This window comes from Lissotriton vulgaris, chromosome 2_1, assembly GCF_964263255.1.
Source record: "Lissotriton vulgaris chromosome 2_1, aLisVul1.2, whole genome shotgun sequence".
NCBI classification, from domain to species: Eukaryota; Metazoa; Chordata; class Amphibia; order Caudata; family Salamandridae; genus Lissotriton; species Lissotriton vulgaris.
In genome coordinates, this window is record NC_141687.1 from 1,750,912,918 (window position 1) to 1,750,938,180 (window position 25,263).

The following is a 25,263-nucleotide window of genomic DNA, read 5'->3' on the forward strand; positions in this document are numbered from 1 at the left end:
TAAATGTGGTGGCCATAAGCTTCTGTGTTTAAAATGTAAACATTTTCAAGAAAAAAAACATACAATTTTAGCAGAAAACTATGAACGTTTAAAAAGGCATATGTACGTATAACAGATATAGACAGTCTTTAGTTTTAATGACCATCACTGGAAAATAGAGATTCTTACTGGTGCACAAAAAAGTACCATTGGCTTTAAATCACTTTAAACAAAGTTTAAACACACAAAGATGGCCAAACAATAAAGGCTAAAAAGCGGAAAGAAGATAAAAAACCTTGTAATGTAATGGCCCAACATCCCTGGGAATGAAAAGCACTTCTTTTTAGACAAATGTGCACATGAGATCAGGCAAAATTAATCCTTCATAGTGCAAAAAATAAAATAGGTTAAGGGGGCACTTCTGTTGGCCCATGCTGTGTACAGTGATGGATGAAGAAAAATGTAAAATGACAGGTGAACAAATCAATGGATGAAGAAGGTTGACCAAAGCCATTCTATTTCGTACATATATAGTTTTACCTCTGTTTGTTTTGATTACATGAGTCTGGTAAAAAAAACATTAAGCTACATCTGGGCCAGACCTAAAAATGCAGTAGTCGGGTCAAAACAATTTAATGTTTTGAAATCTATACTGTAGATGAGCATGCTATGTTAAAAGTTGCTGCGATTCTGTAATCCACAAAAAGCACTGGACAATGGGAGGCAACAGGGCCAATGGCTGAAGCGTATCAATGTGTGCTGCAGAGTTTTACCGTCCTTCAAAAACCTTAAAGACTTGGCGTGATCACCTATGTTTATTAAAAGGGACACGTTTTATGACAAAACGCTGTGCAGTGAATGTAATGGATAATAGGGTTGCAAAAGTTAACTAAAACTCTAAAATTTGACATTAGTTATGGTCCACAAGTGTGCCCCAATACACTAGTTCCCTGTGTCCCTCATGCCCCATATATTGTTAGAGGTGGACACATGAATTCATATTTTTATAAATTCAAGTTTCCATGCTTCTCCAGAGACATACACAGTCCTGAAATGCCATGCAATAACCTCCAGATAGGAAATACTTTCAGACTAACATAGGGCTTACTTAATTTGGAATGTTCACTGGCTTTGGGGACTTAGAGGCTCCATCATCCCCTAAAAGTTCCCTTTCCATCCACCACAGGCATAGGATTATTGACCTTATGTAGCAGCCTGTACATAGGCCACAAAAATGTTCCACATCAAGAGGGGCATTCCTTCTACAGATGTGATCTCACCTGGGAAATCTATGCTCCTGCGCGCGGGTTTTGTGGTAAAATGGTTTCCCTTTTTCAGCTGGTTGGAACCTAAAAGTACAGGGGAAAAAACGTATCTTACAGGCATCGATGTCACTCTGTATCCTGCTGGGTGCCAATATATACACAGTTCTATATAGCTCATATGTGGTGTCAAGTTTAGATGTGCTGCACGTACTCACGAAAGGTGACAAGCATTGGCAAAGTTAATCAGTCTCCCCTATGAGACCTACTGGCTTTGCCAATACTGTGCCACATCCCCGATGCAATGTGGTATGCCTAAAAGAAAAATACAATTGCAGGCACATGCACAACACAAGGTCACGCCTACAAAATGACAGCCACTTTTTTTTCTTTTCATTTGCAGATCCAATTCGAAGTAGCAAATAAAAAGGCAAAAAAAAAAACTACACAAAAGTTGTTTGGGGCGGAGGGTGTTGGGGGAGAGGAAAAGTGGGGAGCAACTAGGGCAGGGGATTGCGGAATGAAAACGTAGGCCAAAGCAATACGGGGGGCCTGAAACAACATGGAGGGTGCTGTGCAAAGCTGAGGGCAATTGTGAGCAAACGGATGAAAGGGAAAGCAATATGGAGCACAGAGGTGGAGGAAAAAGCAAAGAGGAGAGAGAGGGAAAGCAGGGAGGGGTGAGAAGCATATGTTTAAGAAAGCAATGTGCAGGGATGGAAGCACACTAGGAAGATAACCAAAAGAAAAAAGTTATGTCTGATGCAGTGTACATACACAGAAATGCATCCGAGGGACAAACGCAAGAAGAGGAGGGAAAGTCTACATGCACTAGTGAATAACAAAAAAGTAAACGAGAGGGACAATGAAGCCAACCAATGGTAATGAATGGGCGGGCTCAATGTCCATTATTAAGACAGCTGTCTAGTAGGCTAAACCCCAAAACGCAACAAGGTCAAGTTCTGGTAACATTAGAGCACTTGCTTCATTTACTCATGGAGAAATAAGTGGTCCCAAGGCCACAGTCGTAGTCGAAAAGAAAACATTACTCATCTTCGGATAACATGGGTGCCGATACAGTCTACGAACCTCAAGTTGTATAATATCATCCGATTATAAATCCTTTATCCTTGTAAAGAAATGATACAATTTTTAGGTTTGACTTGGATCAGCACTTGGGCCATACATGACAAACATACCTCATTATAGGCATAATCTAAGAGACTCTGTTTCAGACTTCACCATTGTTAAATTTAGCGCAGGAACCTTCAGCTATTGACTGAAGACATTGTCAACCACATCTTAGATCAGTTTTCCTTCCTTCTACGTGTTGTTAGGGTGTATCCTTCTACCTCTACTGGAAAGCATGGAGGACTGTTTTATATCTGAAAAGTACATTACCACGACCCTTCTGATTCTGTAGCCGTTCAAGCATTGCACATACAAAAGTAATCCTTTTCTTTTTTTCTTTTTTTGCTTGGCGCTGCACATGGCATATTTGATTGCTTTTGGCATTGCTCGAGTCAACGTCACAATCTTTTGGCTTAGCTAATGCTTATTCTATGGATAACTGTAACGTTTTACCAATCGCCTATAAATGTGGCATTTAATATTACTATCCCAACTGAATTGTGTGCCACTCAATTATAAATACGGCTCACTCCTTTTCCTTTTACGCTGGTTTTACACACACAAGTGAAACCAACATTTTTCTTCACGTGCACACATTTCTAAACAGAAAAATAGGTTTTCATTTGACTAATGTACGATGTGGTCTGTTATTTTTGTCAGGGTAATATCGGAGGAGCACTGCTGAAAAGGGTTGAGGTTTCGATAAATAACTGCAGTGTGCACGTTTATACTGTAAATCTTAAAGTTTTGAGTGTTTTGTATTATATAGCGCTACCCAGCAACGATCAATATGTGGGCAGGCGTAGTTAAATATATACAACATATTTATTCAACAAAAGAAATTAAATATGGGTAAATACTCACAAGATTATAAAAAGAAATTACAGTCACATGCAAAACCAACTAGTCTGTTTAGCAAACTGGACCAACAGTATTTTTCGTATCTTTTATTGCAAATGTATGCCCCATAAAGAAAAGTCCATGTCTAAACGTTGCAGCCACGTGAGCGCAATAAAAGTTTCAAAGTAACAACAAGCATTTACAATGCAACGGTCTCGCCTTTGCAAAAGTTAGCGCTTTTGGCATAGTAAATGACAAATGTTTTATTTATGTGTTGGTTTTGGAAACAGATAAATAAATGGCATTGTCATGAGCAGTAGAGAGTGAGTAGTAGAGAGTGAGTAGTAGAGAGTGAGTAGTAGAGAGAGTAGTAGAGAAAGTAGTAGTGAGTAGTAGAGAGTGAGTAGAGAGTGAGTAGAGAGTAGTAAGTGAGTAGTAGAGTGTGTAGTAGAGAGTAGTGAGTGTGTAGTAGAGAGTAGTGAGTGTGTAGTAGAGAGTAGTGAGTGTGTAGTAGAGAGTGTGTAGTAGAGAGTGTGTAGTAGAGAGTGTGTAGTAGAGCGTGTGTGTAGCAGAGTGTGTAGTAGAGTGTAGTAGAGTGTGTAGTGTAGAGTGTGTAGTGTAGAGTGTGTAGTGTAGAGTGTGTAATGTAGAGTGTGTAGTGTAGAGTGTGTAATGTAGAGTGTGTAGTAGAGTGTGTAGTAGAGTGTGTAGTAGAGTGTGTAGTAGAGTGTGTAGTAGAGAGTGTAGTAAGTAGTGACTGTAGTAGATAGTGTGTAGTAGAGAGTGTCTAGTATAGAGTGTGTCGAAGAGAGTAGTGGCTGTAGTAGTGAGTGTGTAGTGAGTGTGTAGTAGAGTGTGTAGTAGAGAGTAGTGACTGTAGTAGAGAGTGTGTAGTAGTGTGTAGTAGAGAGTAGTGACTGTAGTAGAGTGTGTAGTACAGTGTGTAGTAGAGAGTAGTGACTGTAGTAGATAGTGTGTAGTAGAGAGTGTCTAGTATAGAGTGTGTCGAAGAGAGTAGTGGCTGTAGTAGTGAGTGTGTAGTAGAGAGTAGTGACTGTAGTAGACAGTGTGTAGTAGTGTGTAGTAGAGAGTAGTGACTGTAGTAGAGTGTGTAGTACAGTGTGTAGTAGAGAGTAGCGACTGTAGTAGAGAGTGTGTAGTAGAGAGTGTGTAGTAGAGTGTGTAGTAGAGAGTAGAGTGCGTAGCAGAGAGTAGTGACTGTAGTAGAGAGTGTGTAGTAGAGTGTGTAGTAGAGAGTGTGTAGTAGAGTGTAGTAGAGAGTAGAGTGCGTAGCAGAGAGTAGTGACTGTAGTAGAGAGTGTGTAGCAGAATGTGTAGTAGAGAGTAGTGACTGTAGTAGGGAGTGTGTAGTAGAGAGTAGTGACTGTAGTAGAGAGTGTGTAGTAGAGAGTGTGTAGTAGAGAGTGTGCAGTGATTTGAGTTTTACATCAAATTAAAAACGGGAACGGAACAAACTCATCCTATACATTATTGTGGTAGGTGCCCACGCATATAGGGTTAAATGATGCGTTAGATGCCACAGGTCCCACCAACACGCTTCCTTTATGATAGGAGAATGCCCAACATCGCGGAGATTTGCTCTCTGCTCTTCCCGGATATTTGTATTTTCAAATGTATAATGTTATCCTGCTAAACGAAGACGATGCTCAAACTATAAAAGAAGAGGGTTTCACAGATATGTTAGTCCTTCCGGGCAAACGAAATGACCCAAAGAAAGATCAAGTGACAGTTTAGAGCTCCAAGTGAGTCTTAATAAAATCAGTGTCTGGAACGCATAGCATCAAAAAACGAGCGGGGCATCAAACTGCAGTGTCATTCAATCAAAGCTTCAAGGCTTCTGAGCGGTAGCCGAGAATTATTTTTTGTGAAGCACTAATCACTGTGGAAGGTGCCCCTGCTATCCCAGATGTGAGAAGTCAGTCTGATATGAAAATAAGCAGTATTTGGAATGAATGTATTTGGCAGGGGGAAGGTGGGGCGGCGCAAGACCGTACTGACGAGTGAACAGGAGCCATTTTGTACCGAGTGATTCTGCCTGTGTGCATGTAGACAAACCAGGCAGCAGCATGAGCATGTGATTCGGTAAAATAACAAGCATTTACAATGCAATTGTTTTGCCTTTGTTAAAGTTAGAGCTATTGGCATTGCTCTTGACACTCTGAAGCTCCACTCTGCACTCTGAAGCTCCACTCTGAAGCTCCACTCTGAAGCTCCACTCTGAAGCTCCACTCTGAAGCTCCACTCTGAATCTGCACTCTGAAGCTCCACTCTGAATCTGCACTCTGAAGCTCCACTCTGAATCTGAACTCTGCAGCTCCACTCTGAATCTGCGCTCTGAAGCTCCGCTCTGAAGCTCCGCTCTGAAGCTCCGCTCTGAAGCTCCGCTCTGAAGCTCCGCTCTGAAGCTCCACTCTGAAGCTCCACTCTGAAGCTCCGCTCTGAAGCTCCGCTCTGAAGCTCCACTCTGAAGCTCCACTCTGAAGCTCCACTCTGAAGCTCCACTCTGCACTCTGAAGCTCCACTCTGCACTCTGAAGCTCCACTCTGCACTCTGAAGCTCCACTCTGCACTCTGAAGCTCCACTCTGCACTCTGAAGCTCCACTCTGAAGCTCCACTCTGCACTCTGAAGCTCCACTCTGAAGCTCCACTCTGCACTCTGAAGCTCCACTCTGCACTCTGCACTCTGAAGCTCCACTCTGCACTCTGCACTCTGAAGCTCCACTCTGCACTCTGCAGCTCCACTCTGAAGCTCCACTCTGAAGCTCCACTCTGCACTCTGAAGCTCCACTCTGAAGCTCCACTCTGAAGCTCCACTCTGAAGCTCCACTCTGAAGCTCCACTCTGCACTCTGAAGCTCCACTCTGAAGCTCCACTCTGCACTCTGAAGCTCCACTCTGAAGCTCCACTCTGCACTCTGAAGCTCCACTCTGAAGCTCCACTCTGCACTCTGAATCTGCACTCTGAATCTGCACTCTGAAGCTCCACTCTGAAGCTCCACTCTGAAGCTCCACTCTGAAGCTCCACTCTGAAGCTCCACTCTGAAGCTCCACTCTGCACTCTGAACGGTCAGACTCCAAAAATCGTCCCTAATCACAATAGTATTATTTCACCTGCGTGAATATAAGTCTTTGAAATTCTGGCCAGTGGTAATACACACAAGTAATATAAAATTGTTGTTCCAAAGAGCATTAAATGGAAATAAAACAAGTACCAGACCCATTGACGCCTGCACCTTAAAAGCGAAACTGACTGAAGCAAGCGCCCGGGCCACGTTGAAAAAAAAAGCAACACACATTAGATGCAGTCAAGGCGCGCTCACGAACTCAGAAGGCACTCCACATGAACAACTACCAGACACATTGACGCCTGCACTTTGAAATGAAACAAAGTGAAACTGACTAAAGGAAGCGCACGGCCCATTAGATGCAGTCAAGGCGCGCTCACGAGGTCAAATCTCCAAAGGAGAAGCTCGTGACAGCCTGACTACAGCAGAAAAAGCTCGTAACAGTCTGATGTCCACAATATTCCCAGAAAAGTGGCAACATAAGTTGTCTCGCATAGACAGCAAAAGCTTCGCTTTTGCTTTCGTCTAGGCGAGACCTAAAAAATGTGCTATCCCAAATAGTTCTAATTAAACAGTATGTGTGCTTCCTAGCAGGCAGGCAAACTTAAAACAATTTAAATTATAATGTACATCACAGGAAAACATGATTGTTATTGTTGCAAATAAAATATACATTTCGTTTGAATTACTGCAATCTGAAGACAGTCTAAATACACAATGGCAAAAAACTGGCCCACCAGCCTCCAAAAAATAACATGGATGAAGAATGAAAAGAAAAAAAGCACTGGAAAAATAAAGTATTGGCCTACAAGGACTGAAGAGCACTTTTATGCGATATGCACATTCTTTTCTGCGGATGTGCCAGAGATATAATGGTTGTGAACCGCCCGTGCTGTGGTGGAAAGAAGCAAATTGTGAATGACAACTAAACAGGCCAATGAAAAGGGATGAACTAAAGCACCTATACCTATTGCATATGTATGTATATTTATTTGTGATTTTATTTCGTGAGTTGAGCAAAAAAATGCAATGCTGTCCCTAGACCAGACGGAAAAATTGATACATACGTAGATTTTTTATTTTTTATTTTTTTTATTGCATTGCAGTCCAGACAGAAAAAAATAATACAATTAATCAATTACAGCCAATACCATAAACCAAAAAGAATACCTTTAGGCAAACATAACATTTCCGCAATCTCATAAATAATGCAGAAAGCAATATGAAGTCAGGAATTAATGCACAGAAAACCAGGAAGAAGAAAAAAAATAAACACTTTTTTTCTCTTTTCTCTCCCTCCCCTCCCTTTTCTTTAACAAGAAAAATGAATAGAATAAGGTAATCCCCGTCACAATCTCAGTTATGTTATGTTATGTTATGTTATCCCGGGGTTTTATATAGCGTACGGCTACTCAGAAGAGTGTCCCGACGCTTTGAATAGCACACAATCTCATAACACAACAAGGAGAGAAAATGAAACAGAGAGAAGGAAACCTAATAGGGCCAGGAACTAAGAGGTGAAAAGCCAAGTTTTAAGCCCCTTCCTAAATGCCAACAGGTTGGGGGAGCTGCGCAGGGACACAGGCAGTTTATTCCACAACTGAGGCGCTAGTAATTTAAAAGAGCGACCTCCGATGCGGGCTCTCTTGACACGAGGAACCGTAGCAAGAAACAAGGCTCCTGACCTGAGCAGCCTAGCAGGGTGGTAAAATGTTAGCCTTTTCTGAAGGTATTTTGCTCCGGAGGAATGCAAGGCTTTGTATACCAGAGTAAGAGTCTTAAAAATTATCCGCTTCCGGACAGGAAGCCAGTGAAGAGCCTCCAGGAGACCCGAGGCTCTAGCACGGCGAGAAAGTCCATAAATGGCACGTGCTGCCGAGTTCTGGACAACCTGTAACCGTTGGAGCAGGTATTCTGGCAGGCCGAGATAGAGGACGTTGGAATAGTCAATTCTCGAACCTATAAGCGCCTGAACCGTGATCTTCCTGTGTTCCTCCGATAACAGGGGAAGAAACTTGCGTAGCATCCGGAGCAGTCCAAAGCAGGTGCCAGTGAGACCGATTACCTGTGAGCGTAGTGTGAGGCCATTGTCGATCTTGATCCCAAGGTTTTTTGCCACCTGGGACGAACTTGCTGGTGGAAACATGTTCTCAGGCCACCACACTTTCCAGTCCGGGTCCGAACTGCACCCAAAAAAGAGGACCTCTGATTTATCCGAGTTGCACTTGAGGCTGTTATGTTGGAACCACTGAAACACAGCCTCAAGGCAACCCTGGATCCTACCTCCATCGAAGTCCGCACCCTTCTCACAGGTGAAGAGGAGCTGGGTGTCATCGGCATAGGAAACGATCTGAGCCCCGAAAGACCCGCCAGTGCCGCCAGAGGGGTCATGAAGATGTTAAAAAGAGTTGGACTCAGTACTGAGCCCTGAGGAACTCCGACACCCAATGGCGACATCTCGGCGGAGCAAGCAGAAGCCCAGACCGTTTGTCGACGGCCAGCCAGAAAAGATCGAAACCACTGGAGCGCTGTCCCCCGGAGACCGATCTCTGAGAGTCTTTCAAGAAGACCCTCATGGGGGACGGTGTCAAAGGCCGCCGACAGATCTAACATCACCAGCATCGCTCTCCCCCCCGAATCCAGCACCTCCTTTATCGCCTCCGAGACTTCCAGGAGAGCTGTTTTGGTGCTAAGATTGGCACGGAAACCTGACTGGGAGGGGTGCAGTAGGTCGTGGGACTCCAAGTAATCGGCAAGCACTTTATGCACATGCTTTTCAATGACCTTCGCGAAGGCCGGCAGGAGCGAGATAGGTCTATAATACGCCAACACCTCCGCATCCAGACCAGGCTTTTTAAGCAGGGGAATAATCATTGCCTGCTTCCAGGCCTGGGGAACCACGCCCTGTGCCAGAGAACAGTTCAGCAGGGGGTTCACAAGTGGATTAATGACAGCTGCCATTTTAGCCAGAAATTTAGCGGGGCAGGCATCCCGAGGGGAACCGGATTTAAGCCCAGCCATCAGGTCAAATGACGCGGCCATCGAGAGAGGCGGAAAGGCTGCCAGGGCCACACCTGCGTTAGGCAGGGTAACAGCGGTATTGCTCACCCGATCGGGCATCTCAGGCTCCAGCACAGGGAAGGAGTCCTGGATCCGTTGGATCTTAGATGTGAAAAAGTCCGCAATCGCCCTGACCCACGGTGCAGGAGGGGGGGCCTGAGTTGGTGCCTCGCGTGAGGTTGTAAACTCCCGCACAATGGCGAAAAGCTCCTTACAGGAATTGGAGGCAGCTTCAATTTTTCTCGCGAAATAAGCCTTCTTCTCCGAGAGGATGTTCCGATGATAGGCTTTCGCCAAAGACCTGTAGGCGAGTTTCGCCGCTGCGTCGTATTTCACGCGCCATGCTCTCTCCGCTACCTTGCATTGCCGACGTGAGGCCGCCAATGCTGCCGTAAACCAAGGGGCAGATGCACCTTTTTCAGGTTTGCGGAGGGGTCTCAGAGGCGCAAGGTCATTAAGTCTCTCTGAAAGCCAGGCCTGCACTCGCTCCACATCCTCCTCTAAGACCCCCGTTAGCGCACAGGGATGGTCCACGCAAGACTGAGCCAGCAGTTCCGGAGTAACCCGGTGAAGTGCCCTGAATCCCACGGGAGTCTGCCGGGGGGCAGCGGAAGGCTTCCTAACTTCCGGGAAATAAAATTTCACCAGCCTATGATCAGACCAAAGCACCTGAATAGGAGCCAGCATCTCTATGGGAGTCGTAGAAAAGGTCAAATCTAGGGTATGTCCCTTCTCATGGGTCGGTCCAACATGATAGGGAACCAGGCCCAGAGGGGCTGTGACATCCAGCATTTTAATCGCGTCAGCATCCGTTTCCACGTCCATATGGACATTAAAGTCCCCGGCAACAATACAATGCTCTGACGTAAGTAGCAAGGAAGAGGTCACCGACTGAAACTCTTCAAAGAAAGAGCCCGTGGGCCCTGGCGGCCGATAAACTAGAAGACCCTTCAGCGACTGGTGTGGAGAAAGGATAATGGCAAAGGCAAGGGATTCGCAATCCTTAATGGCGTCCGAGGGGATGATGGTATAGGTGGCCATTTTGTTCACTATTAGTGCAACCCCACCTCCACGCCCCTTTGGCCTATCCTGCCGGAAGATATTATACTCGGGCGGAATAGCAGTAGGAAGCCCATATTTTCACAATTTTTTTAAGTCCCCCCCACACGTAGGGCATAGGAACATTCACTTTTCCTGACTGCTTTCATTTTGTTACTCCATTCCAGGACAGAAGGGATGACAGCGGTAAGCCACCTTTGCAGTATAAGTGATCTGTCAACTGCCATTGCAATGTATACAAATTTGACCATATAATGGGACAGACAAAGGTCAGGATCGTAACCAATTACAATTAACAAATCGCTCACTGCTATTTGAGTGCCACATTCGAATTTCAAATAACAGAAGATATCCTTCCAGAACGTCTTGATCATAGGACATTGTAACATTATATGTGACCAGTTAGCTTAAGGAAAATGAACACAACGAAAGCAATGTGATGAATGATTATGATACATTTTTGACAAAGATACAGGGGTTCGATACAGTTGCCCTTTACTAAAGAAAAAGCATCCTACGCCAGTTGGCGCCTCTAAGCGTGTTAAAATTACGAGTGTTGATGAATAACCACAAATTCGCTGAGATTTTTAAGTCTTCATAAACCTTCCATTTTTAATAGCCTTCTGCCCAGGATCTAGGGCCCTAACTGAGGCTAAACGCTTTTTTCATGCCCCTGGTTTTCTCATGAATGGATCTTCTAAAAGTTCTTTAATTAGCTGATGTTGTTTGCTAATCTGAGAAACATCTAACTCAGTGAAGAATTTAACGAGAATATTATATGACCCTAAAAGAATAAAGTCATTGGCTATTAGCTGTGTCATTTTGGGCGTAGTCAGCCATTTTCCATTCCTCAGAAAATCTAAAACCTTACAAAATCCTACTCATGCCCATTTTAAAGTAAATTCTAAGGATTGTGTAATCCCTGCTAATGGTAAAATATCAACTAATAAAGTGGTTGAATTGATTACCGGAATAGAATATCTTTTATATAGTGCCTAATGTTTTTTGAAAAACCAATGAAGGCACTTACAGCGAACCTGCTTCGGAGATCGAAAAATAAACAGTGGTGAATGAATTTGGCTTTCCTTACACATTAAGTCCATAAAGTAACTAATAAACAGAAGTGACTAAGGTTGAGATTTGAACCTAGACAAGTACTGAGCAAAATAAGCATAATAATAATCCCTGAGGTTCGGAAGGGCTAAGCCTCCTTGATCCTGTTCTTCATACAAAGTGCTAAGGGGTTACTCAAAAAAGCAGAGTATGACATCTGAATCTTTTGCTCCAAGATTCTCTTACCATCCTTAACTTTTTTTATCGTTTCAGCATCTTTGCCAATAATTAACCCCCGAACGAAGGCTTTAAGTGTGTCCCATACCACAAGGAGTGGTGCAGACGCAATATTTTGTGATACAAACTCTTTTATCTCAATCCCCGTAAAGTTGACCCAATCCTCATCCTTTCAATATTGTCTATTCAACAACCACCGTTTAGGAGACCTAGACAATTACCCAAAGATAACTCAAGAACCAGCAAGGCGTGATCAGAGAATCTGTTATATAGAAATCTTTGCTGACTAAAACTCAAGATACGTGAAGCCAAGAAAAAATCAATATGAGAACTCTGCCTGACCAGCAAGTATATGCAGTTTTAGTAGGAAAAGCCAAAGATCATGAAGATCCAAGGTTGCCCCATAATGTTGCAGGGTTCTCAAAGATTTAGGTTTCAGCTGCTTTTTACCCTTCAGTGATGAATCTATTTTGGGGTTCATTAAGATTTTAAAATCGCCCCCCACAACCAGTTCCCCAGAAACCTGAATTAAGAATTGAAAAACATCCTCATAGGGCTTATGATTATCCTCAACCGGGGCATAAATACTGACAAACGTTAACAGTATTTTACTTTGTCTAAAGGAACAAGTGACCCAACACTAGCGCCCCTGTGAATCTTTATCAAAGTTAACAACCTCTGCTTGAAGTTTTTTGCTTACAAAAATTGCTTTCCCTCTATGGGAGGCTGAGGACTAAGAAAATCCACAATTCGATTGCTCGCATTTTCTTTTTGTTGCTAAGACGTTAACATTAAAAGATACCACTTTCAGCAGTTCTTTATTAGCCATGGTTGAAATCTAAACCAGTCTTAAGCCCCTTAAGTGAACCAGCAAGAGTCAAGCTTACAAGACTAGAGTATAGGACCTAAATGGACTCAAAAAACAAGAATATGACTTCATTTTTTCGCTTCTTATATACCCCGCTCACCCCTGGTGACCCACCCCCCAGAAATGTGGAACTCCTCCCCCCCACCACCCCAACCACACTAACCACATTTCACCTCCCCTTCTAGCATGGGTGTCATGTAATTACACCCAATGATCTTATCCCTACCCCCCTCCCGACCCCCCCACCCCCCAGAAAAAGTGTAAAAAAAAGAAGAACAAGAAAGAAAAAGAAAAAACAGGGAGGAAAACAACCAACTGAATATAGAGAAATGCCGGCATAAAAAATACAGCATCTACTATAATCAGAACAGGCAAATGAATATATGTGCTACAAACTCATCGCCTGCTGTAATTGAGCCCCCCAATAAAACTACTAAGCATACAGCCTGAGCTTAACTGGGACTTCAAATGAAGGAAGCAGCTAAAAATCATTGCTTAGTCAACCTAGCCCCACAATTTCCTTCTTAAAGGGATGATACCAGTGAGGAGCACCTCCCTCTAAGCCCCGACCCCTGTGAGATCTCTTTTAATAATTCCTGAGCTTCCTCAAGATCATAAAAAATAAAAAATTTGCCTTTAACCAAGACCCTCAGTTTAGATTGCTGAACAATCGATGCTTGTGCTCCATTCGCTTTGAATAAATGGAGGATCTTCACAAATTCTTTCCTCCTGCGCGCCGCCACAGCTGTCATGTTGGAAAAAATGTGACATTTAACAGTCTCATTTACTGCAAATTGTCTCTGCTATAAGGTCTTACACAGTACCCTCTCTTTTATGCGATAGTCGGCAAAATTTAGCAGTATTGTCCGTGGTATGGTGGAATTTGTAAACGGGCGGGCAGGAACCCGATGGGCCCTGGTAATGGTGATATCGCCTTCAAAGTCAGGAATAACCTTTTGTTTAATAAATGAGTCGACCCACTGCAGGGTTTGGGATCCCTCGATTCCTTCCGGAACTTCCACTATCTGGAGGTTGGCCCTCTGAGAGTGATTTTCCAACTTCTCCAGTTTGTTCTCCAGGGCGTGTTTGCTCAAAGCTGCTGCTTTAGCCTCACCCATTATGATCGTCATCTGATCCTCTAAGGCTGAAATCCTGGCTTCAGCCTCCTGCAATTTAACGGGAAGGGTTGACATTGCGACTTCAATTTTCATTAAGCGTTGATGAAGAAACGTAAGTTCAGCTTTCTGCATTCTTTTTAGCTCCCGGACTTTGTCCAAAATTAGATTTAGCATATCTTTAACACTCATCTGAAATTCGCCCGCTGGTTCTATATTGGGCTGGCGATGACATAGGGAGGATCCGCCGCCGAAGTAGAGTTCATTTCCAGAGTCCCCGCAGGAGACATCAAGCCAGTTAGTGGAGCACAATTATTAACAGGGGCCTGCACCTGTGCTCGGCCCATCCCGCCCTCGATAGCATAAAAGCCCAGAATGCGCCTGTAGCACTCGATTGACATTGTGTATGAGTGTGGTCTTGAGGAGGAAGCCGGGACCTGGTGTGTGCGTGTGGCAAGTCATCTCTGCTACTTTTAACCTGCACTTATCGCCGATTTATGGTGTCACTCACATAATTTTTTAAATAAGTAGTCAGACCTGAAATTTTAATTGCACAATACCTTGGCTTTTTTGGGCGCTGACCCGCAATAGCGCATCATTTTCTCCACCCTTTGTTTCACCGGACTGCCCCTCCGCAGACGGCTAGGTACTGCCTGGGGTCCGGAATACGATCCGCCATCTTGGGTGAGGATTAGGGCGAGCAGACTAGTGCTCGGCCCCTCCCGCCCTCGATAGCATAAAATGGACCCCGATCTAGGAAGCGCAGCGGACAAGCGCAGCGGGCGCGCCAAAGGCGAGCCCATCTGCGCCCGGCCGGGACCAGGGGCCACAACCCCTGCCTCATTAACCAGCGACCAGTCAGGTATACCCAGACTGACTTACTCTAGAGGTAACCTTATGACCCTTAACACTAAAGTCCCACACGGTCACATGCGATGTGCCAAAGCGAAACCCGCTAACACCATGGGCCCCTTCGCCTGTCAGATTTGCAGGTGGGATAGCAATCCCATAGATCGCTCAGCACACAGACACTCCCCTAACCTTGATATTTCCTGCATATACCTCAATGCAAGATCTCTTCCCAAGCATTCTATTGAACTCTGGGACACTCTATATCAAATCAAACCTGATTTACTATTCCTCACAGAGACCTGGCTTGACACCCATAGTACCCCGGATATTGCAGCAGCACTTCCCATTGGGTATAAAATCTTAAATCTTAACTGATTAAACAAGAAGGGAGGTGGGGTGGCTTTACTATTTAAAGAAACTTTCACCTGTATTCAAGAAATACAGACACAAGAAAGCAAACACGAAGTTATGATTTTTTCAGTCTCCTTAGATACCCACATACTGTTGGGAGGTGCAATAATTTATTTATTTTATAAAATTTGTAGAGAGCGAACATATGCCAGAGGGCGTCTTGGCGCTATAACCCTCCGGGGAGCACAGTAGATTTTAGCACTCAGCTCCTCGCCCAAATTCTTCCAGCCTGTCTAAAACACAAAAACGTTTTAGTATTAGGTGATTTTAATATCCACTATGAATCATGTACCAATACACTTGCTAAACATCTAGCAGACAATATGGAAATTCTGCAATTAACACAAAAAGTTCATAAATCCACACACAGTGCGGGACACAGGTTGGATCTGATTTTCACGAACATAGAAAAAACCACCATCAATAATATAATGCCCTTGACATGGACTGACCATTACAGGATTGACTTCACTATTACTCTACCCATTAAAAATACGAGACCAACTATACAGACCTTAGCCACAGCTAGAAATTGGAAATGATTCTCGGTAGAGAAATTCCAGCAGTATTTCCACTACAATATTGATCCGGGATCCTCCACTGAGCAGGAAATACTCCACCTGCAAAAAAGCATCGGGAATGCATCGGGAATGCACTTGAACATTGCTCAACAAATGGTACCAGCCACAACTCCAGACGAACACTGTCAGAGAAATGGTATGGCCCAGACTTAGACTCTAAAAAGAAAATGTACCACACTGGAACACAAATGTAGGCTAAGCAAAACCATGGACGCTAGACTAGTCTACAAAAGAGAGCTAAAAAATTATAATGCAGCCATAAGAAAGGCAAAAAAAGACTATTTTTCCCAGCAGATATCTGCAAACAGACATTCTTCCAAAGAGCTCTTTAAAATCGTTAGAGAACTCTGTAACCCCCCAGTCTTACATCTAGCCTAACTCCCACACAAGAGGGGTGTAATAAATTAAGAAATTTCTTCTGCGAAAAAATAGATAACATCTACATGTCTTTTTCCAATAATAATTAAGGCTGAGCATCACTTAGACTTGAAATCCACTGCATCAGTCAGCTGTTCAATTTTTGGCCCTTTTGCAGAGGAGGAAGTAAGAAAAATTACGTTGGAAACTAAATCAGGATCCTCATTGGACCCATGTCCACATCATGTTTTTTCGCAACTAACACCTTTAATTAGTCCAATAGTGACAGTAGTCACTCCCCTACTAAAAAAAGCTGGTGCCGATATAAATAATCCCACCAACTATCTACCCAGCTCACAGCTACCATATCTTTCAAAAGTGCTGGAGAAACTGGTAAATAAACAGCTATCTGACTTTTTGGAAACTAATAACCTGCTGGATGCTTCACAAACGGGTTTTAGGGCCAACAACAGCACCGAAACAACACTCCTGGCAGTGCTGGATGACATAAGAACACAGGTTGATGAGGGTAAAACCGTTGCCCTGATACTTTTAGACGTATCAGCGGCATTTGATACCGTATCCCACAACCTTCTACTAAGAATGCTAGCCGCAAAAGGCATACAGGGAAAAGCCCTGTCTTGGCTGGAATCCTTCCTGTCTGAAAGATTACAATCGGTCCAACTGGGCAATTTTACTTCCACCCCTTGAAAGATCAAATATGGAGTACCACAAGGGACGTCATTAAGTCTGACAATATTTAATGTCTATGTATCATCCTTAGCAAACATCAGGAAAAAGTGGGGAATTAGCATCTGCTCATACGCAGATGATACGCAACTAATGATTGCCCTCAACGGTGAAGAGGCCTCCAAAAACAGACTGCTCAGTTGCCTTACTGAGCTATCTAATTGGATGTACAGCCACTGCCTGAAATTAAATGCCGATAAATCGGAGATCCTCCTGTTTGGTGGATCCCAAAAGATCTGGAATAACACCTGGTGGCCCAATAATCTCCTAAACCGACCCAGATTGCTAGAAACCTGGGAGTCCAAATTGACAACGAACTGTCGATGACAAATCATGTAACAACAATTTGCCCTAAAAGCTTTGCGTTATTAAAAATGTTAAGACGGGTCTTCCCATGGATTCCCGTGGAATGTAGAAAGATATTAGTCCAGTCACTACTAATGAGTAGACTCGACTATGGGAATTCCCTATTTGTTGGCATGGCGGACTATTTATTCTCAAAGGTACAGCTTGTTCAGAATGCAGCAGCAAAAGCTGTCTGCAACAAAAAAAAGTATGACTCTGCTAAAAGCTGTCTGAGAGCCTTGCATTGGCTCCCAATGAGGCAAAGAGCTTCCTTCAAAATGCTATGCATCACCCACAGAGTGCTGCATAATACTGGCCCGAGCACCCTAAAAAACAGGATCAATTTCTACGTACCGAACCGAAACCTTTGCTCCCAATCTATTGCAATAGCCGCCACTACGCAGAGTTAGGATGGGTGGTTGTGCCTTTTCACATCGTGCTGCAAATATGTAGAATGATCTGCCAACAGATATACGACTCACAGACTGCTACCTTACTTTTAGGGAAAAACTCAAAACTTTACTATTCCCCAAAGCAGACTACATTTCCCAGTCATTTGTGCTACCTCACTGTACACCTTTCAATCTCAGCACCGTGATATACTTTTGGGATGAATGTTGCGCTTTATAAGCACTATTAAACATTAACACCTGCACCTGAGACCGAACCGGAGGCTGAGGCTGAACTGATAGCTTATTTTGAGAAATTAAAATTGCGGTGGGAGTACCAGGAGTGATGACAACCTGTCCCAAGACCTCCGGAATTTCTGGGGATCCCGAGGTTGCTGAATGTTCCCCTTGTCTTACTTTCTGGGTGGTTAGCAATATTAAGGATGTTGTCACGTCCTGATTAGGTTAGATGTCAGACCCAGGGATGTCTCGGCAGTCACAATAAAACCGGACTTCAGATTTTCCAGACTAGAGAGGGACAGTATTAGTGCCGACGAATTTGAAGCTGAAGGGGATATAACCCCAGAGGAATCCTTAGAAAGCTTGAGGGCAGAATTAAGAGCAGCAGAAGAGGACTGCAATGTTGCTTTCTTCAGAAATAATGCAAATTGTTTTGCCTCGTTCGTCGCTTTTGCCTTTTTGGTACCCTCGGACCCTGAAGCCTCTTGTGGAAAAGCATAGAACATATGGTGTTCAAATGTCAACCATTACCAACATCGTCACCAGCAGGAAAAACAAGCGCGCATGCCTCGCGCTGGCAGCAGGGGAGAGATGGGGTCCTGCGCCTACTTTTTCTTTTCAAAACTGTGTCCCAAGAGGGCAGAAATAGCAAAGGCATTCTGAAAAGGCTCTGCTTGATTTCGTGGACGTTTGGGACGGGCAGAGAAGGAAAAAGACTCTGTCTCTTCCTTACTGCCCAGCGCAGACACGGACAACGTCCTCTTCTTTTCTGTGCTGGCAGCTGCACCCACCCCCTCTCTCTTCCAATCATTCCCTCTATTTCTGTCTTGCTCCTCACTTACTGAAAACCGTGACTTTCCTTCTTTTTTTTAGTTTCTTCCCTGTGAAATGGATCCAAAAAAGACAAGCGTGCGCGCCTTGTGCTCGCAGCAGGGTTAGGGGAGAAAGGAGGGGGCCTGCACCAGTTTCCCTTGCGGGAGCGAGCAGGGGCCATAAGGTTTCAAGGCCCTCTCCCGCAAAGGAATCGCCAAACGTGCACGCGTTGGCATTGAAAGCAATGCAACGTGGGCACGTTTTTGGGGCCAAAACAGAATTGATCACTAAAGATCTTCTTTGCAGCGCATGCGCACTGCATAGGCGAGACCTAAAAACAGAAAAGGTGATGGATGGAATGCGTGACTTTTTTTTCAGCCATTTTCAATTATTCTTGTCTGCATTCTATGCTATTCAATTTTACCTTGGCTGTTTAATTTCAGGCAGAGACAAATGCAAATCTGGGCAATACTGAACTTCTTGGCTAAGACCAGTTTGCATTTAATTGATTTCTGTGTAGTGGTAAGGTGAGCAAAAAGTGATACACTGAATTGTGGCCCATAATAATGGCCAGCGTCTTAAATTAATTCAAGTATTTAATCGATCCATTTTTTGTTTTCCTCATTAACACAAGCTAAGTGTGATGGGTATTGTTGAATCCATCCATTTATTGTTTTCCTCACTAACAAAAGCTAAATGTTGACTCATAAAGCAGCTTACTGACGGGATCCCAGCCCAAAAACACTGAAACATTTCTTTGGTTTCTTGTGTTCTCTTGCATTAGGGATGTGGCCGAGCAGTACAGGCTAGGCAGAGCTTTCCAAACTGTGTGTCCCGACACAGTACTGTGTTGCCTGCAAGTGGTGGGTGTGTCGCAGGATGAGGCACTTAGCACATAACTGCTAATTAGGAGGCATTCCTTTGAAAGAGTGTCTCGGAGTCGGCCACAGCAGCCCAGATTCCGAGACACACTGCTCTGGGAACAAGTAAATGGTCCTTTAAAGACTTGCGTAGTACTCTGGGTGCAGCTGTGTGTGCCCTGGAAGCTGGGGTGAGGTGCCAGAGGGTGACAGGCAGAGGGAGGGAGGGAGGGAGACAGGGTGTGAGAGAGAGTAACAGAGAGAGGGAGACAGAGACAGGGAGGGAGACAGAGGGACGGATACAGAGGGATTGAGACAGAGGGAAGGATACAGGGAGAAGGATACAGAGAAGAAGACAGACAAAGGGAGGGAGACAGGGAGATAGACAGAGGGAGGGAGACAGACAGAGGGAGGGAGATAGACAAGAGACATTCGGAGGTAGGGAGACAGAAGGAGAGAGAGGGAGGGAGACAGACCGAGTGAGTGAGACAGAGGGAGGGAGAGAGAGGTAGAGAAAGGGAGAGAGATCGAGAGGGAGGGAGACTGCGAGAGACGGAGGGAGAAAGAGAGAGGGAGGGAGACACAGACAGACCGAGATGCAGACAGGGACAGACAGAGACAAATTGGGGCAGAGACAGGGGCAGTCAGACAGAGGCAGAGACAGACAGAGATGGAGAGCGAGACAGAGGGAGGGAGACAGGGACAGAAAGACAGATAGAGGCAGAGACAGGGACAGACAGTGGCAGAGACTGAGACAAAGAGGGAGAGGGAGGCAGAGGGAGTGAGAGATAGGGAGACAGCGATACAGAGGGTGACAGAGGGAGGGAGACAGAAAGAGGAGACTGAGAGTGGGAGACAGAGGGAGGGAGGCAGAGGGAGACAGTCAGGGGGAGGCAGAGGGAAGGAGAAGGAGACAGACAGAGGGAGGGAGGCAGAGGGAGACAGTCAGGGGAAGGCAGAGGGAAGGAGAGGGAGACAGACAGAGGGAGGGAGGCAGAGGGAGACAGTCAGGGGGAGGCAGAGGGAAGGAGAGGGAGACAGACAGGGCGAGGCAGAGGGAAAGAGGGGGAGAGACAGTCAGGGAGAGGGAGGCAGAGGGAAGACTAAGGAAAATCGCCCGTTGATTGTTCACCTTCTCTATCACCCTCCTGGCAATTCCCCCACTTTTGGCGAACACCTATCTGACCTGATTGCCCATTGCGCTCTCAAAGACTGTAACTTCATAATCTTGGGTGATCTCAATTTACGCTGGAACGAACCCAACAACACATTAATTCAATCTCTCAACAATCTCCTTTGTGATAATAACCTTTCCCAACACTGCTCTGAAGAAACCCACAACAAAGGAGCGACCCTGGATGCCATCATTGCCCACCAAGATGTAATCACGGTCGACAACATCCTCCCAGTGGACTGGTCGGACCATCACATGATTCTATTCCACATCAACTTAAGACTCCTATCCCTGCCCCCTGCTCAAGATCCCCCCCAAATGGGCAAGAAATCTAAACCAGATCCCCTTGGACGTTATGGAAGAGAGACTGAAGTTTCTCCTACCCAATGACAAAGGTCTCTGCACTAACGACCTCACCTCGCTCTATAACGCAAATTTAGAAACCCTTCTTGACCAACTAGCACCCCTGAAACTTAAAAAAAAGGAACCATCCCATCCAGATCCTGGTTCGACTCAGACACCAATGAAGAAAGGAGACAACTTAGAGCCGCAGAAAGACGCTGGAAGAACCTGCCCTCCACGTACCACCGTGACAAACTGAGAACCATCCGGAAGAAATATAATAACCACATCAAGAACAAAAAAATCTATGTTCTTCTGCTCCGCTCTCGAGACCGCAACAAACAGACTAAGGAACTTTTCAATCTCATTCGACAGCAAACATCCAAACCAGATACTTCCCTGGAGCTGGCCTCCAAAGAGCGATGCAACAACTTTGCCAACTTCTTTGATGATAAGATCTCCAAGATCGATCACTCCCTGGCCACCAACCACTCCCTCCTTCCCCACAGCAAACAAGATGGGGTGCATAACAACGCCCCCCCTCCCTCTACTAAACCCTAGTCACTCTTTCAGCCCATTCTTGAAGAAGAGATAGTCAAACTTATCGCCACCTCCAAACCATCTTCTCACACCCTTGACCCCCTCCCTGCTCAACTCACTAAAAAAAAGAAACTCTCCCTTGCCCCACTGTGGTGCAGGATTATAAACAGCTCCCTAAAAAGTGGAGTAGTCCCAGACTGTTTGAAAGTGGGACAAGTCACCCCAAAACAAAAAAAAACAGGCATGGACAAAAATGACTTAAACAACTTTAGACCTGTCTCTAACCTTCCTCTCCTCTCCAAAATCCTAGAAAAATGCGTTCTCAGCCAACTAACTCGGCACTTGGACAATACCAGTCTCCTAGATTCTCATCAATTGGGATTCAGGAAAGGGTGCAGCACAGAAACTGCAATCCTCAAAGTAATTGACCTACTCAATTCTCTGAACTCAGACCACTGTTCCCTCCTCATTCTCCTAGACCTATCGGCGGCGTTTGACACGGTCGATCACATTCTTCTCCTCAAAGCTCTAGAATAAAGGGCTGGACTCGACAACGCGGTCCTTAACTGGTTCTCCTCATTCCTAAAGAATCACTCACAAAGAATCAAAATCAGAAGCTCCGAATCTGACCTCCACCCAGTCATAAGGGGAGTACCCCAAGGCTCAGTGCTCTCCCCCCAACTCTTTAACCTCTTCAGTGCTCATGACAAGGTCAACTTGTCATGGGTTTTACCTGCCCTGTGCTTATGACGAGTTGACCTTGTCATTTACAATGGGGATCCTGCAAATCCAGCGCAGGACGGGAAAACCCCTTAGCAGCCAAGCTGTTAGCATCTACATGGAACCCCTCGCCTCCCTACTCTGGAAAGCCAACATGCCCTTCCACCTCTACGCTGACGATACACAACTCTATCTAGAAATTTCCTCTTCTAAAGATATCCATAGACTTAATGAAACACTAAAGGAGGTCCAACGGTGGCTGTCAAGTAACCACTTAAAACTCAACCCAGACAAAACTGAGCTACTTCTTATCTCGAACAAAGAAGAGAACCCACAAATGAACGAATGGCTAAAAGAAATTGATGCGCTCAATGGAAACATCTCCTTGGCTGACTCCGTTAAATCATTAGGCATCACGCTAGACTCTAAACTTGATTTGACCAAACACATCAAGATTTCGGCCAAGAGTGCCTTCCTCAACCTGAAACCTCTAAACAAAATCAAACCTTTCATTCCATCCAAAGATCTCAAACAAGCCACCCAAGCATTGGTTTTGTCACGACTGGACTATGGAAATGCAATCCTCTCGGGAATACCCAAAACTCACCTTGCTCCTCTGAAAACAACCCTAAACGCGGCTGCCAGAATGGTCACTGGAATAAAGAAATTTGATCACATTTCCCCGGCACTAAAAGACCTTAAGTGGCTACCTATAGAAATGCGGGCGAACTTTAGAACAGCCTGCCTCACCCATAAAGCCCTTCACAGAGGCAAACCAGAATATCTGGCAGCCAAACTCAGAAAAGCAGGTCAGAACAGGACTCTCAGAAGCTCTAACACCCTACTTCTTATCCCGCTCAAAGCACGAAAACAAAAAACATTGGCCAGATCCTTTGCCGGAAATGCTCCCAAAATATGGAACTCTATCCCCCTCACATCAGAACTATTCCTTACTTCCCGAAATTCAAAAGCCAACTCAAAACCCTTTTCCACGACCGCTCCCTATCGAACAGATAGGAACCGCTAGGAGTGTTCAAAGTGACTTTACTCTCTTCTCGATGCGGATGGCCATCTCTACTCTGACTCATATCCTGAACGCCTCGCTAATTGTACTTTATTTGCTGTCTTTTGCACTGCTCTATACTTGTTGTAAAGCGCTTCGATACCTTCCGGTCTGGCTAGCGCTATATAAAACTTCTTAAATAAAAAATAAAAGACAGAGGGAAGGAGAGGGAGACAGACAGAGGGAGGGGGCAGAGGGAAAGAGAGGGAGACAGTCAGGGGGAGGCAGAGGGAAGGAGAGGGAGGCAGTCAGGGGGAGGCAGAGGGAAGGAGAGGGAGGCAGTCAGGGGGAGGCAGAGGGAGACCGTCAGGGGGAGGCAGAGGGAAGGAGAGGGAAGCAGAGGGAAGGAGAGGGAGACAGTCAGGGGAAGGCAGAGGGAAGGAGAGGGAGGCAGAGGGAAGGAGACAGTCAGGGAGAGGCAGAGGGAAGGAGAGGGAGACAGTCAGGGGGGGCAGAGGGAAGGAGAGGGAGACATACAGGGGGAGGCAGGGGGAGGTAGAGGGAAGGAGAGGGAGACAGACAGAGGGTGGGAGACAGACAGGGGGAGACAGAGGGTGAGAGATAGAGGGTGGGACACAGACAGGGGGAGACAGAGGGTGGGAGACGGAGGGAGACAGAGAGCGACATACAGACAGAGGGAGGGAGACAGAGGAAGCAAGACAGACAGAGGGAGGGGGGTAGACAGACAGAGGGAGACAGACAGAGGGAGGGAGACAGAGGGAGGGAGGGGGAGGGAGGGAGACATAGGGAGGGAGACAGAGGGAGATGGAGGGAGACAGAGAGTGGGAGACAGGAAAGGAGACAGAGGGAGGGAGACAGAGGGATGGAGACAGAGAAAGCGAGACAGACAGAGGGAGACAGACAGACAGACAGACAGAGGTAGAGACAGACAGGCAGAGAGAGACGGAGTGAGAGGGGGAGGGAGACAGAGGAAGAGAGAGGGAGGGAGGCATAGGGAGAGAGAGACGGAGGGAGACAGAGGGAGAGAGAAGGAGGGAGACAGTTACAGAGAGTGAGAGGAAAAGAGAGAGGGAGACAGACAGAGTGAGAACCCCCCCCCCAGAACCATCCTTAGGTAGTTTGGGCTCGCTACGCTACGTTCACTCACTACACTGCCTTACTGTGTCCCAAAATGATGCATCCCCAAAAAGTCCCCCCCATAAAAAGTTTGGAAAGCTGTGGGCTACAGTGTCCCTCCAAGATCGTGACCAAGACTGATTTTCACATTATTGGCCTCGACCTGTACTGGCACTTAGAGTGAAAACATAGCCTTAAAGCTGTCCTGTTAATTTCAAGCATAACTCATTTAGGTTTAGAATTAATAATAAATACATTGATCACATGGTTGAAGCCAAATGGTAATTTTTTTCATTCTTGAAGAGCGCAGGCACCAGCGCAATTTGGAACCTGGTGCTTAGCCGCATTGTACGGGGGAACACCCAAGGGAATGCTGCCTCAAAGACATTTACAATAACTTACTGAGGAAGACATGAGTGTAGTCTCCAAAGTACACAAAACTGAAACTTGCAGGTATTACCAGCTCTTAACGAAAACGTCTTGTTCCAAGTATACGACTTAGTCTGCAAAGACTCATCTTCGGAAGGATGTTGATCCAATTCATGGGATAGGTCAACAGGTTTATTCTGTGGCCTTGAAGGCTTAGGAGCAGCATCCTACACTGATGAACATGAGCCTAGGTTTGGTGCTGCCGGATTCACCTTTGGCTTTTCCAACTTCTAGTGTTGACCCTGCTGAAGTGGCGGCTGTCCTACAGGCTCTGTTGACATTGCCATGTCCTACTCCATCTCTTACGCTTTTGGGCCCCAAGATGAATTTAGTTTCTTCGACCGTCATGCATCTGGTAGTGCACCTTCCATCACACTAGTCAATTCATGTTATGGGCCTTAGGCCGCGTCAGCATTGAAAGCTGGCCTTTTGCTCCTGAATGCCTTACTGCTTGCTTCGGCTTCAAAACCCACTTGTCTGTTGTGCAGTCTCCACCTTCGTTTTCGGGATTTTTGGGGGGCTCTTCATTTGAGACTCCTCGGCTCTCCCTCAAGATTCAGTTGAGCATGTTCTGTTATTACAAAGGTGGACACTCAGGTGGGTTCACTCTGATCTTGTACAGACGCAGAGG